Source organism: Homarus americanus, unplaced genomic scaffold, assembly GCF_018991925.1.
Source record: "Homarus americanus isolate GMGI-L3 unplaced genomic scaffold, GMGI_Hamer_2.0 scaffold11022, whole genome shotgun sequence".
NCBI lineage: Eukaryota > Metazoa > Arthropoda > Malacostraca > Decapoda > Nephropidae > Homarus > Homarus americanus.
The window spans coordinates 7,909,600-7,921,952 of NW_024737068.1; the positions used below are offsets into that span (position 1 = coordinate 7,909,600).

At 46.4% G+C, this 12,353-nt stretch overlaps 1 protein-coding gene across 1 annotated transcript in view; it reads right to left on the reverse strand.

Moving 5' to 3' along the window:
- The window catches only part of LOC121872933, a 143,994-nt gene that overhangs the window by 33,510 nt on the left and 98,131 nt on the right, over window positions 1-12,353 (reverse strand). The gene's annotated exons all lie outside the window — the stretch shown is intronic.

A 12,353-nucleotide genomic window follows, 5' to 3' on the forward strand; every position in this document is an offset into this window, starting at 1 on the left:
GTGACTTAGTTTTCTTGAAGGCGTTTCAATAATGCCACAGGTGGAAAAGACTTGCTGTAATTATTTTATTATATATCATTAACTTTCCACAACCGAAAGAGTAGACGAACGCGTTTATGCTCGTCTCACTGAGATAATTACCTGGGTGATACACCTCCAGTCATTAGTAACTTAACATCAGAGAAGAAGGTAATAGTTGATCATTATTTCCCTCACATGTCAGACTATAAGACACATTATACTGCAGGTGTGAGGGAATATGTTACACTTGGTATGCCGAGGAGACGATAATCTCTCTGAGAAAACTCGAGTTGTGTTACACGTGCGGGCGGCCCCACTCGTCCGCCTCAACACCTTCAACCATAAAATATTTTCCCAGTATTTACAAGCTCGCTAACTCCCTCACGCCAGCTGTGTGCTCCAATTTTACTGAGGCTCCGTCATATTCCTTTATGATGAAAACTTGGTAATATGGCGCTATTAATATAATGTAGAGTTTTTAATATAGGAGCTAATGATACAATATAAAGTTTGAATATAGGCGTTAATGGCGTGATGTAGAGATTTAACATAGGCGCTAATGACGTGATATACTGTAGAGTTTCTAATATAGGCGCTAATAATATAATGCAAAGTTTCAATAGAGCTACCTACTAAACACAACACAGTCTACAATACATCACACAATCCGGGACTAACATGATAACTTGCCTCGGTAATCATTAATAAAATATCTCTTACAGCACCGGCCAGCGTCTAGACACAGGTAATTTCTGAAGAAGCAAAGAGCAGACATTTACCCCCGAGGGAGGAGAGGGAAAAGGGGAGGGAGGGAGAGGGGACAGACAGACTTACATTATAGTTATTATGTAGATATAGGCCAGAATGTTGTATAGGAGTGGCAAAATGACCAGCATATATTATAATGGATGTTATAGCGTCCCCACAATGCAGTTAACATCATTTTAATGTGGTATATTTCCCTTCATGTTGTTTGTTTATTTGATAATGGTTTCTCTTCTGTTTAGCTACACACACACACACACACACACACACACACACACACACACACATTCTTACCAAAACATTCTCTGATTAATGAACAGTTATTGCTTTAAATTTGCATATAAACTTTGCTTATTGCCGATCTAGGTGCCAATTATACCCTGAACGTAAACCAATTGAAGATAATTGTAACTATTTGGTGAAATTTAACTTGAGACCTGTGGGAATTTGTGACCCATAGGTAAGCAGCTGAATAGATAATGTAGGAGGGAAGTAACACAAGCTGCCATGGTCTTGTTGTAACACATTGTGGGGAGCTTACTGTACAGATCTAGTAAAATATTCCCCGGTAACTCTGAGTTGTCTAGGCTCAGTGATTTTGTTTACACTATTACTTCACATATAAGAGCCCCTCGTAGCCCCGGCCTGTACCCCAGCTGGTTCACTGTCAGGGAGCTATTACGTTCTCTGGAGGAGTTGAGGATACTGGGGAGTAATCACTTGTTATCTTCCTTATTTTCATTTATATCTCTCATTAAATACTTTCCTTTTGGTGAAACTTTCTGTTATTATATATTTACAATTATTTATATTAGTTACATATGGCTTTTGCAGATAAATCTTATCTATGTTGATAATTATTGCAATATATACAGTAAGAGTCTGGTGGAAGCAAGGGGTAATATCAGCCAAATTTAAACCTCACCAAGAGATTTAAGTTAGGTTAGGTTAGGTTAGGTTAGGTTAGGTTAGTGTGAGCAACAATAAGAGCAACAGTAACTTGAGTCTTGACTGTGGTGAGTAAGAGTGTGACATTTACTTCCGGGTCACTAAGATTCTGCTTGTTTATGTATGTTATTATACGACAGTTGTAATACTCAATATAGCTGGTGTCAACTATAGTACATAACCAGGGAGTATCTACACACACACACACACACACACACACACACACACACACACACACACGCACGCACACCCACACACACGCACACCTAGAAATTGGGCCCCCAGTTATCCCATTTTAAGCTTAATCTCACCGCCAGTATCTGGGGCCTAATCTTGAAGTGAGCCGTATATGCAAAATTACGAATGGACTTGGTCTCGCCTCGCTCTTGGTCTCGTTCTTGGTCTCGTTCTTGGTCTCGTTCTTGGTCTCGTTCTCGAGTATATCACTAACTCCATTCACAATAATTAAACCGTACTTTCATTATGGTAATGACTGGTCTTAATCCTGGTGGTGATACGAGACACATTCTAGCTAACATAGTTACTTACAACAATGTTCATAATTGTTTAATACTAATTAGAAAATGTAAGTCCAACGTTAATCACATTTGTGAGCTAATGCATAAACTTGATTTAATGTATAAGAGTCTATGGTTTACCATGTATAGTACTATGTGTGGTGTAGCGTGGAGAGTAAATAATATCGTGACCTCAAGTATGTGTTTTGGCAATACTTAACGTTTATAGTTAGTTCTTTATTGACAATGTTTATATACAAAAATAAATATACTAGTAAAGTTGAGTAAAATGTTCCTTTAAAAAATGACAACATACAAAAATGTAAACAGTCAACACGTGTAGCCCAGGTGTTGGCAGGTGTTCCAGCAGCCAACTCACAACACAAGACACGTGTAACCCAGGTGTTGGCAGGTGTTCCAGCAGCCAACTCACAACACAAGACACGTGTAACCCAGGTGTTGGCAGGTGTTCCAGCAGCTACTTCACAACACAAGACACGTGTGGTCCAGATGTTGGCAGGTGTTCCAGCAGCCAACTCACAACACAAAACACGTGTAACCCAGGTATTGGCAGGTGCCCCAGCAGCCAACTCACAACACAAAACACGTGTAACCCAGGTGTTGGCAGGTGTTCCAGCAGCCAACTCACAACCCAAGACACGTATAGCCCAGATGTTGGCAGATGTTCCAGCAGCCAACTCATAACACAAGACACGTGTAGCCCAGGTGTTGGCAGGTGTTCCAGAAGCCAACTCACAACACAAGACACGTGTAGCCCAGATGTTGGCAGGTGTTCCAGCAGCCAACTCACAGCACGACCGTTCTGGTAGCTGTCACCGACCAGTTAATATGTCCCACGGGGAGACAAGCTCTTGAAACAGTCACAGTCATGTCAGGGAGGAACAGGCAGAGAAGATTTACTTTTCACTTGTGTGTGGACGTGACGAGAGAGTTCCCAATTCATTTTTAACAAACACGGAAGAAACAAGAAGTTTTCCTTGAACTTAAGGTGAGCTAAAACTGTTTCTGTCAGAGGCCGACAACGTCACCATAAGTATATATGGATCTCTTAGTTACTGGTTCCTGTTCACGTGAACTTGACAAAAGACGAAAAAAATGTGTATACATTTCCTGGGCGGCCCTACCAGGTGGGGTTGTCACCTGTGATCTCAGCACCAGGTGAGGTGTCCAGGTGGTGCTGGAAGATCATCGTCGTTTGTGATTGTTGTCTCACTCCTCAAGACGGATGAAAGAATGCTGTCACTGACAACAACTGAACACTTGTTTATCTCTAAAGTTACGGAAAATGATACTTCGGCCTCCTGAACAAATTGTCTCCACTAAATTGAGAACAGGAATTTCAACCTGAAAAATACTATATCACACCTATCAAAAGTGTTTGGGTAGGAAACTTTTACTAGCTCAATTACTGGGTTTTTTTCATAACTAGGAAAGGTTCTAGAGATTTGAAAGTACGTAAGAAAAAAAGGGAAGAGAGATATTGATAACAGGAAGTCACTGTGATAAAAGACATCCTCACACAACACACCGTCGGCCTGAGCTGGTGACGAGCACTACACTGGAGCCTCCGACCTTTACTGTTGTGGAGACCAAACATGAGAGGCTGACCGTCGTCTCTCAGAACCAATATATTTTTATTACTTGCTGGAGTTATAACGATCACCAGGATGGCAACACTACACGCTTCCTTGAGCATAACATCTGACAACTTTTTTTACTCAACCTTTCAGGACTGAGCTCGCTTTAGCCAGGTCAACTAAGGTCGAGTATTGGTGATCATGATCTGGCCAACCATGATATCTGTCCCTAACTGGCTGGGCCTCGTAGTTATGGAAACGATGACCATAACAAGATTGGTTCACAGCATAACTCCCGCCACCTGGTTGTATACAAACTAAACACAACAGCAAATTTTTAAAGCGATGATTGTTAGCAGTCTCGTATCTTACCTTCATGTTAGGTAATAGTCGTTATTTAGCACATTGTTCGAGCGGTTTTGATAAGTAAATATTCTGTTCTACAACTGTAAATTATTTGGGTAAAACTGTATAATATTCCAGCGTCAATTCGAAAATTTCTCTGGATTTTCTTTGTTAGAATATTTTTTTTTTATATATATTGTTAAATTTAGCTTACTTTTTCCAGTGAGACTCGAACCATGAATCTAGTGAGAGAGAGGCGAAATTGTTACCGCTGAGCTACCGAATAAGTAAAGTAGCCAATTTGGTAGACAATCGACTATCCACTCACCCTATTAGGCCTCACGGGTCTCCAATGGGCCGGCCCTAACACCCACCAACCCAATGGCAGCGTTTTACTAAGTCACTAGCGAGCTCCGAGGACATAGATTTCAGGAAATTGTGCTGTGGTTCCGGACATCCAGTGTGTGAAACTATCGCACACATTCCTGAGATATTGGTATATGTTTGTGTGTAGTTATTTACAGTCTAGGCTGATGGCTTATTGTGTTTAGGTGTACTGTTATCTTATAGTAAAATTAGTAGAGTCATTTAACGATATAGTTGTACCTCAAGAAAAATTTTATCTTTCCAGGTGTGTTTATTATATACAGTTTTACATCAAGTTGTTTCATGCTTGTGTTTCAGACCCACAGATAACAAATACTTATAAGCTAGTATTACACAATATTTCTGAGAGTAAATCTTGTCGGGTACAAACGATTACGTCCCACCAAGCGCTCAGGCTCAGTTATAAGGATTTTCCTTAGACTGATTTATCTAAACACCATTGCAGCTCGTGTGGATGAAGAGTTACCAGTATATCAGTAGAGGCAAAAATAAAATCGTTGGGTAAAATTATCACAGAAAATCAGAGAACGAAACTCAGAGAGGAATTAATAAAATAGAAAGCGAGACTCAGAGAGAATTAGTTGGTCACAAAAGTCTCCAAAAGGTTAAGTGGACAAAAATGTTACAATTGGCGGCTTACGTGAGGCTGGCCAGGAGTTAGGGAGGTGGTGGTGTGTGGTGCAGTGATGGTGAGTCAGAGAGTGTGATAATTAATGTGAGTGTGATAAAGTGTGTCACGCTGCCGAGGTTATGATCGATGGTAAGTCTTCTTCAGTGTGAGATAGGAGGAACTCTTCAGCGCACAATGACTGAGACACGAGTCTTAGAGGCAGCAAGTGACGTCTTTTTCTTCAACATATTAAACATAAAGATACAGAAGTAAGCAACGGGAGGCGTCTTAGTAGTGTTGGGTACGATGTGTGTTGTTGACGCTCTCTGTGTGGCCGGGGCACTGAGACATATTACCCATATTAGCCATAAATATAATATAGAAATACTAAATACGAGACGTGAACTGTTATGGCTGTGTCTGTGTTTGTCACTTGTAGTATTGTCCACCACTCATACACAAGTTCTCATATAACGTAGTTCATCTTCAGCCAACTTGACTTTATGAAAATAACCACCAAATGTACCTTTAGTTTGGTGGTGTGGAGTTTGTCGAGGATTTAATTCCACCTCCTGAAACAGAGACAAGTGGAGGAAGGAAGAGGAGACAGGAGGAGGAGAAAGAAGAGGAGACAGGTGGAGGAGGAGGAGGTGGAAGAGGAGACAGGAGCAGTCGAAGGAAGAGGTGGAAGAGGAGACAGGAGCACGTGGAGGAGGAGGTGGAAGAGGAGACAGGAGCAGGTGGAGGAAGAGGTGGAAGAGAAGACAGGTGGAAGAGGAGACAGGTAGAGGAGGAGACAGGTGGAGGAGGAGCAGAAGAAGTGGAAGAGGAGACAGGAGGAGGAGGAGACAGGTGGAGGAGAAGCAGAAGAAGTGAAGAGGAGACAGAGGAAGAGAAAGAAGAGGAGACAGGTGGAGGAGGAGAAAGAGAGAGGAGACAGGGGAGGAGGAGGAGGTGGAAGAGAGACAGGTGGAAGATGAGACAGGTAGGAGGAGGAGACAGGTGGGAGAGAAGTGAAGAAGTGGGAAGAGGAGACAGGAGGAGAGAAAGAAGAGGAGACAGGTGGAGGAGGAGGAGGGGAGGAGACAGGTGGGAAGGAGACAGGTAGAGGAGGAGAGCAGGTGGAGGAGAAGCAGAAGAAGTGGAAGAGGAGACAGGAGGAAGAGAAAGAAGAGGAAGCAGGGGAGGAGAAAGAAGAGAGACAGGTGGAGGAGGAGGAGGTGGAAGAGGGGAGAGACAGGTGGGAAGATGAGACAGGTGGGGGAGGAGACAGGTGGAGAGAAGTAGAAGAAGTGGAAGAGAGACAGGAGGAGGAGAAAGAAGGAGAGCAGGTGGAGGAGGAGGAGGAAGAGGAGACAGGTGGAAGAGGAGACAGGTAGAGGAGGAGACAGGTGGAGGAGCAGAAGAAGTGGAGACAGGAGGAGGAGAAAGAAGAGGAGACAGGTGGGAGGAGGAGGTGGAAGAGGAGACAGGGAGGAGGAGGAGGAGGTGGAGGAGGAGACAGGTGGAGGAGAGGTAAGAGAAGACAGGACAGGAGGAAGGACAGGGATGAGGTGGGAGGGAGAGAAAGAGGAGCAGGGGAGGAGGGGAGGTGGGAAGAGGAGACAGGAGCAGGGAGGAAGAGGGAGGGAAGAGCGGGGTGGAGGAGGAGAGGAGACAGGAGCATGGAGGAGGACAGTGGAAGAGGGAGACAGGAGGAGGTGGAGGAGGAGGTGGGAAGAGAGACAGGGAGCAGGTGGAGAGAGGAGAGGTGGAGGAGAGAGGAGACAGGAGGAGGAGAAAGAAGAGGACAGGTGGAGGAGGAGGGAAGGGGACAGGGAGCAGGTGTTGGAGGAGGTGGGAAGAGGAGAGACAGGAGAGTTGGAGGAAGAGGTGGAAGAGGAGACAGGGAGGGGTGGGAGGAGAAGAAGAGGAGACAGGTGGAGGAGGGAGGAAGAGGAGACAGGAGCACGTGGAGGAGGAGGTGGAAGAGGAGACAGGAGCAGGTGGAGGAGGAGGAAGAGGTAAAAGGAGGAGACAGAGGAGAGAGGAAGAAGGAGAGGGAGGTGGGAGGAGAGGGGAAGAGGAGCAGGAGCAGGTGGGAGGAGGAGGTGGGAAGGGAGACAGGAGCAGGTGGGAGAGGGAAGAGGTGGGAAGGAGAGGGAGCGGTGGAGAAGAGGGGAGGAAGAGACAGGGCACGTGGGAGGAGGAGGTGGAAGAGGAGACAGGAGGCAGGTGGAGGTGGAGGTGGAAGAGAGGAGACAGGGAGCAGGCTGGAGGAAGAGGTGGAAGAGGAGACAGGAGGAGGAGAAAGAGGAGACAGGTGGAGGAGGAGGTGGGAGAGGAGACAGGAGCAGGTGGAGGAGGAGGGAAGAGGGAGACAGGGAGCAGGTGGAGGAAGAGGTGGAAGAGGGAGACAGGAGGAGGAGAAAGAAGGAGACAGGTGGAGGAGGAGGTGGGAGCGGGGTGGAGAGGGTGGAGACAGGGAGGGAAGAGAGAGAAAGAAGAGGTGGAGGAAAGGTGTAAAGGAAGGAGAGAAAGGCAGGGAAAGATGGGGGGAGGAGGAGGGGGAAGAGGAGACAGGGAGCAGGTGGGGAGAGGAGGGGGAAGAGGAGACAGGAGCAGGGGAGGAAGAGGGGAAGAGGGAGACAGGAGGACAGGAAAGAGGAGGAGGTGGAAGAGGAGACAGGAGCAGGTGGAGGAAGAGGTGGAAGAGGGTGGAGACAGGAGGTGGAGGGGAAGAGAGACAGGAGTGGTGGAGGAAGAGGACAGGAGCACGAGGAGGAGGGAAGAGGAGACAGGAGACAGGTGGGAGCAGGAGGTGGGGAGGAAGGGTGCAGAAGAGGAGACAGGGAGCGGAGCGGGGTGGGAAGAGGTGGAGGGAGGGGAGACAGGAGCACGTGGAGGTGGGGAGAGAGGACAGGAGCAGGTGGGAGGAAGAGGTGGGAAGAGGAGACAAGAGCAGGTGGGAAGAGAGGTGGAAGAGACAGGGGTACGGCAGGGAGGAAGGGTGGAGGAGGAGACAGGAGCACGTGGGAGGAGGAGGTGGAAGAGGAGACAGGGAGCAGGTGGGAGGAGGGAGGTGGAAGAGAAAGGCAGAGCAGGTGGGGAGGAAGAGGTGGGAAGGAGACAGGGAGCACGTGGAGGAGGAGGAGGGGGGAGGGAGACAGGTGCAGGTGGAGAGACAGGAGCAGGTGGAAGAGGTGGAGACAGGAGCAGGTGGGAGGGAGGGTGGAGGAGGAAGTGAGACAGGGAGCAGGTGGAGGAGGAGGTGGAAGAGGAGAGAGCAGGGGCACGGAGGAGGGAGAGGAGGTGGGAGGAGGTGGAGAGAGGACAGGAGGAGGAGGAAGAGGAGGAGGAGGAGGAGGAGGAGGAGGGAGGGAGGAGGAGGAGGGGAGGAGGAGACAGGCGGTTGGCTGCAGGACATATTTACACGAGTGCGTCCTTTCTCCCACAAGTCCATCACCTCCGACAATCACAAAAGATATTGAGTTTTACCCCCTGAGGACCTGATGTTGTCCTGGCGTCTGGTGCTGTGTTGTCCTCCTGGCGTCTGATGCTGTGTTGTCCCTCCTGGCGTCTGGTGCTGTGTTGTCCTCCTGGCGTCTGGTGTTGTGTTGTCCTCCTGGCGTCTGGTGCTGTGGTTGTCCTCCTGGCGTCTGGTGCTGTGTTGTCCTGGCGTCTGGTGCTGTGTTGTCTCCTGGCGTCTGGTGCTGTGTTGTCCTCTGGCGTCTGGATGCTGTGTTGTCCTCCCTGGCGTCTGGTGCTGTGTTGTCCTCCTGGCGTCTGGTGCTGTGTTGTTGCCTCCTGGCGTCTGATGTTGTGTTGTCTCCTCCTGGCGGCTGGTGCTGTGTTGTGCTCCTGGCGTCTGGTGCTGTGTCTCCCGGCGTCTGGTGCTGTGTTGTCCTCCCAGCGTGTTGTCTGGTGCTGTGTTGTCCTCCTGGCGTCTGGTGCTGTGTTGTCCTCCTGGCGTCTGATGTTGTGTTATCCTCCAGGCGTCTGGTGCTGTGTTGTCCTCCTGGCGTCTGGTGCTGTGTTGTCTTCCTGGCGTCTGGTGCTGTGTTTGTCCTCCTGGCGTCTGGTCCTGTGTTGTCCTCCTGGCGTCTGGTGCTGTGTTGTGTTGTCCTCCTGGCGTCTGGTGCTGTGGTAAGTCCTCCTGGCGCTGGCTGCCTGGTGTTGCTGTCTCCTGGCGCCTGGTGTTGTGTTGTCGTCCTGGCGTCTGGTGCTGTAGTTGTCCTCCTGCGTCTGGTGCTGTGTTGTCCTCCTGGCGCCTGGTGTTGTGTTGTCCTCCTGGCGCCTGGTGTTGTGTTGTCGTCCTGGCGGCCTGGTGTTGTGTTGTCCTCCTGGCGCCTGGTGCTGTGTTGTCGTCCTGGCGTCTGGATGCTGTGCTGTCCTCCTGCTGCCTGATGTTGTTGTCCTCCTGGCGTCTGGTGCTGTGTTGTCCTCCTGGCGTCTGGTGCTGTGTTGTCCTCCTGGCGTCTCTGTGCTGTGTTGTCCTCCCTGGCGTCTGTGCTGTGTTGTCCTCCCCTGGCGTCTGGTGTTGTGTTGTCGTCCTGGCGTCTGATGCTGCGGCGTCTGATGCCGTGGTTGTCCTGGCGTCTGTGCTGTTGTCCTCCTGGCGTCTGGTGCTGTGTTGTCCCTCCGGCGTCTGGTGCTGTGGCGTCTGGTGCTGTGGCGTTGTCCTCCCTGGCGTCTGGTGCTGTGTTGTCCTCCTGGCGTCTGGTGTTGTGTTGTCCTCCTAGCGTCTGGTGCTGTGTTGTCCTCCTGGCGTCTGGTGCTGTGTTGTCCTCCTGGCGTCTGGTGCTGTGTTGTCCTCCTGGCGTCTGGTGTTGTGTTGTCCTCCTAGCGTCTGGTGCTGTGTTGTCCTCCTGGCGTCTGGTGCTGTGTGTTGTCTGGACGAGGAAATTTATGGCAGGACTCGCGAAGACCACCGATAACTTCCTTTTACTGAGTTTAAAAGACCAGCGTGTAGGAGACCAGAGTGTAGGAGACCAGAGCGTAGGAGATCAGAGTGTAGGATGTACGAAGGAAAGAGCGAAGGACGTGTGTGTATGTGTGTGTGTGTGTGTGTGTGTGTGTGTATATTATGAAACAGTTCACACCACAATTACTAGTATTACTCCTACCGTATTACCTGTACATTCGTTACCATCAACTGCCATCAAGACAGCTATTGCCCTAGAAGCGTCTAATATATAACAACATACTATCTTATCATGTAACATATAGCTTACTTATTCATACGGCTATCTTCAATTTCCTTCCACCTGCCCCGATCACGCTACCTAACTAAGGCTTAATATCACAAGATGTAACTTTCGATCGTGAATTACTTAAAGTACGGATTGACGGAGTGGATTAAACGACGGATAGAGAATAGTAGAGACGTCCTCCTTATAATCCTGCACGACATATTCCCAGAAGAGTCTTATTTTCTCAAACTTCCCCAGCACAGTTCCCAAGTATAAGGAATATAAGGAGGTACAGTCCAGGCAAGATAAGACAGTAGCATCTGTAGACTCTAACCAGAACGCGTGAGGGCTACCAGACAGTTATACACACATACAGTATACAAACAGTTATAAACAAAATAAAACACAAAATACTCTCCCTCTTAAATGTTAAATATTTCAAAACTAAAATACTCAGTCAATAATTTTCAACTCTTAAAAAATAAAAGATGAATCGAGTCGCTTTATGAAGTTCCTGTGGCTATATATAGATCCATTATATTGACTAATGTCTTCCATTTTTCATACTGGTAATCAGAGGAGTCATCATTGGTGAGGTCTATACATGGTTTGTGTGTGTGTGTGTGTGTTTGTGTGTATGTGAGGGGGCAGGAGGGGGGGGAGGGTTCCTGTACATTAAAGACTACATATATCAACTTAACTGGTCATCGTAGAAGATATGACCTTTAAACAGTCTTTCTCTCTCTATGGGGAACTTACACTTTCCTGACGCAGCAATGGTCCAAGTTTTCATTTACCAAATTGTGTCTTTGTGTGACAGCAGAAATATTACACAAAAATATTATTATAATTTAGGCTGTCAATCTAGTGTTTCCTATATTTAACTCAATAACATCTTAGATCTTTAACTTGATGTTTTCTCTTATTTACTTAATGTTTTCCCTGGTATGGAGATATATTCCTTTATTCATACTTTAACAATGTTTTCTAATATAGGACTAACCTCTCAGAAAACATTCCAAGGGAGTACTTCGTAATATTCTTCTGCACTGATAGAATATTTTTTTTTGGTTACGGAGATAAATGGTGTTAATATCCACTTAAGACAATCGTAATGTTTTGTTCTAATTAGGCATTCGGAGTACCCAGGTTAAGTGCCTGTTGTGAGTTTAACGATAAGCGTTAGACGAGGTCGATTGGAGAGAAACAAATGGCCGCCTCTTCCCTCCCTCCCACTTTCCCTACCTCCTTCTCTTCCTTCCCTCCCTCCCTTCCCTCCTTCTTTCCCTTCTTCTTTCTCCTCCTTTGCTCATCTGTTGTGTAAGGCGACGAAGCCTCAGGAGGAAGGGTCAGAGGTCAAGGTTCAAGTGGCCCTCTTGTTAGGGAGAGCCAGGAGGGTTGAGTCACTTTTGTTTGAGGTTAATATGAGCAGAGATGTTGACGACACAAAGGATGAGAGACAATAAACAAGTCCCTCGTTAGGCTTTATGTTCTGTGTATAATAATAATAATAATAATAATAATAATAATAATAATAATAATAATAATAATAATAATAATAATAATAATAATAATAATAATAATAATAATAATAATAATAATAATAATAATAATATAAATGACAGTAATAATAATAATAATAATAATAATAATACTTTTAATAATACTACTACTAATAATAATAATAACAATAATAATAATAATAATGATAATAATAATAATTCACGGCTCACTGACAAGTGCAGTAAATATAAAAATATGCAAATGGCATAAGTGGTACATATATGATATGCAGTATAATGTATATAATGTGGGTGTGTGTGTGTGTGTGTGTGTGTGTGTGTGTGTGTGTGTGTGTGTGTGCGTGTGTGTGTGTGTGTGTGTGTGCTGACTAGCAGACATTTATGTAGTTTTATGAGTGTGTGACATGAATTGAAGTCAATAATTCTTTCATTATGCTTTTATTATACGCTTTTAAATAATTACTGAC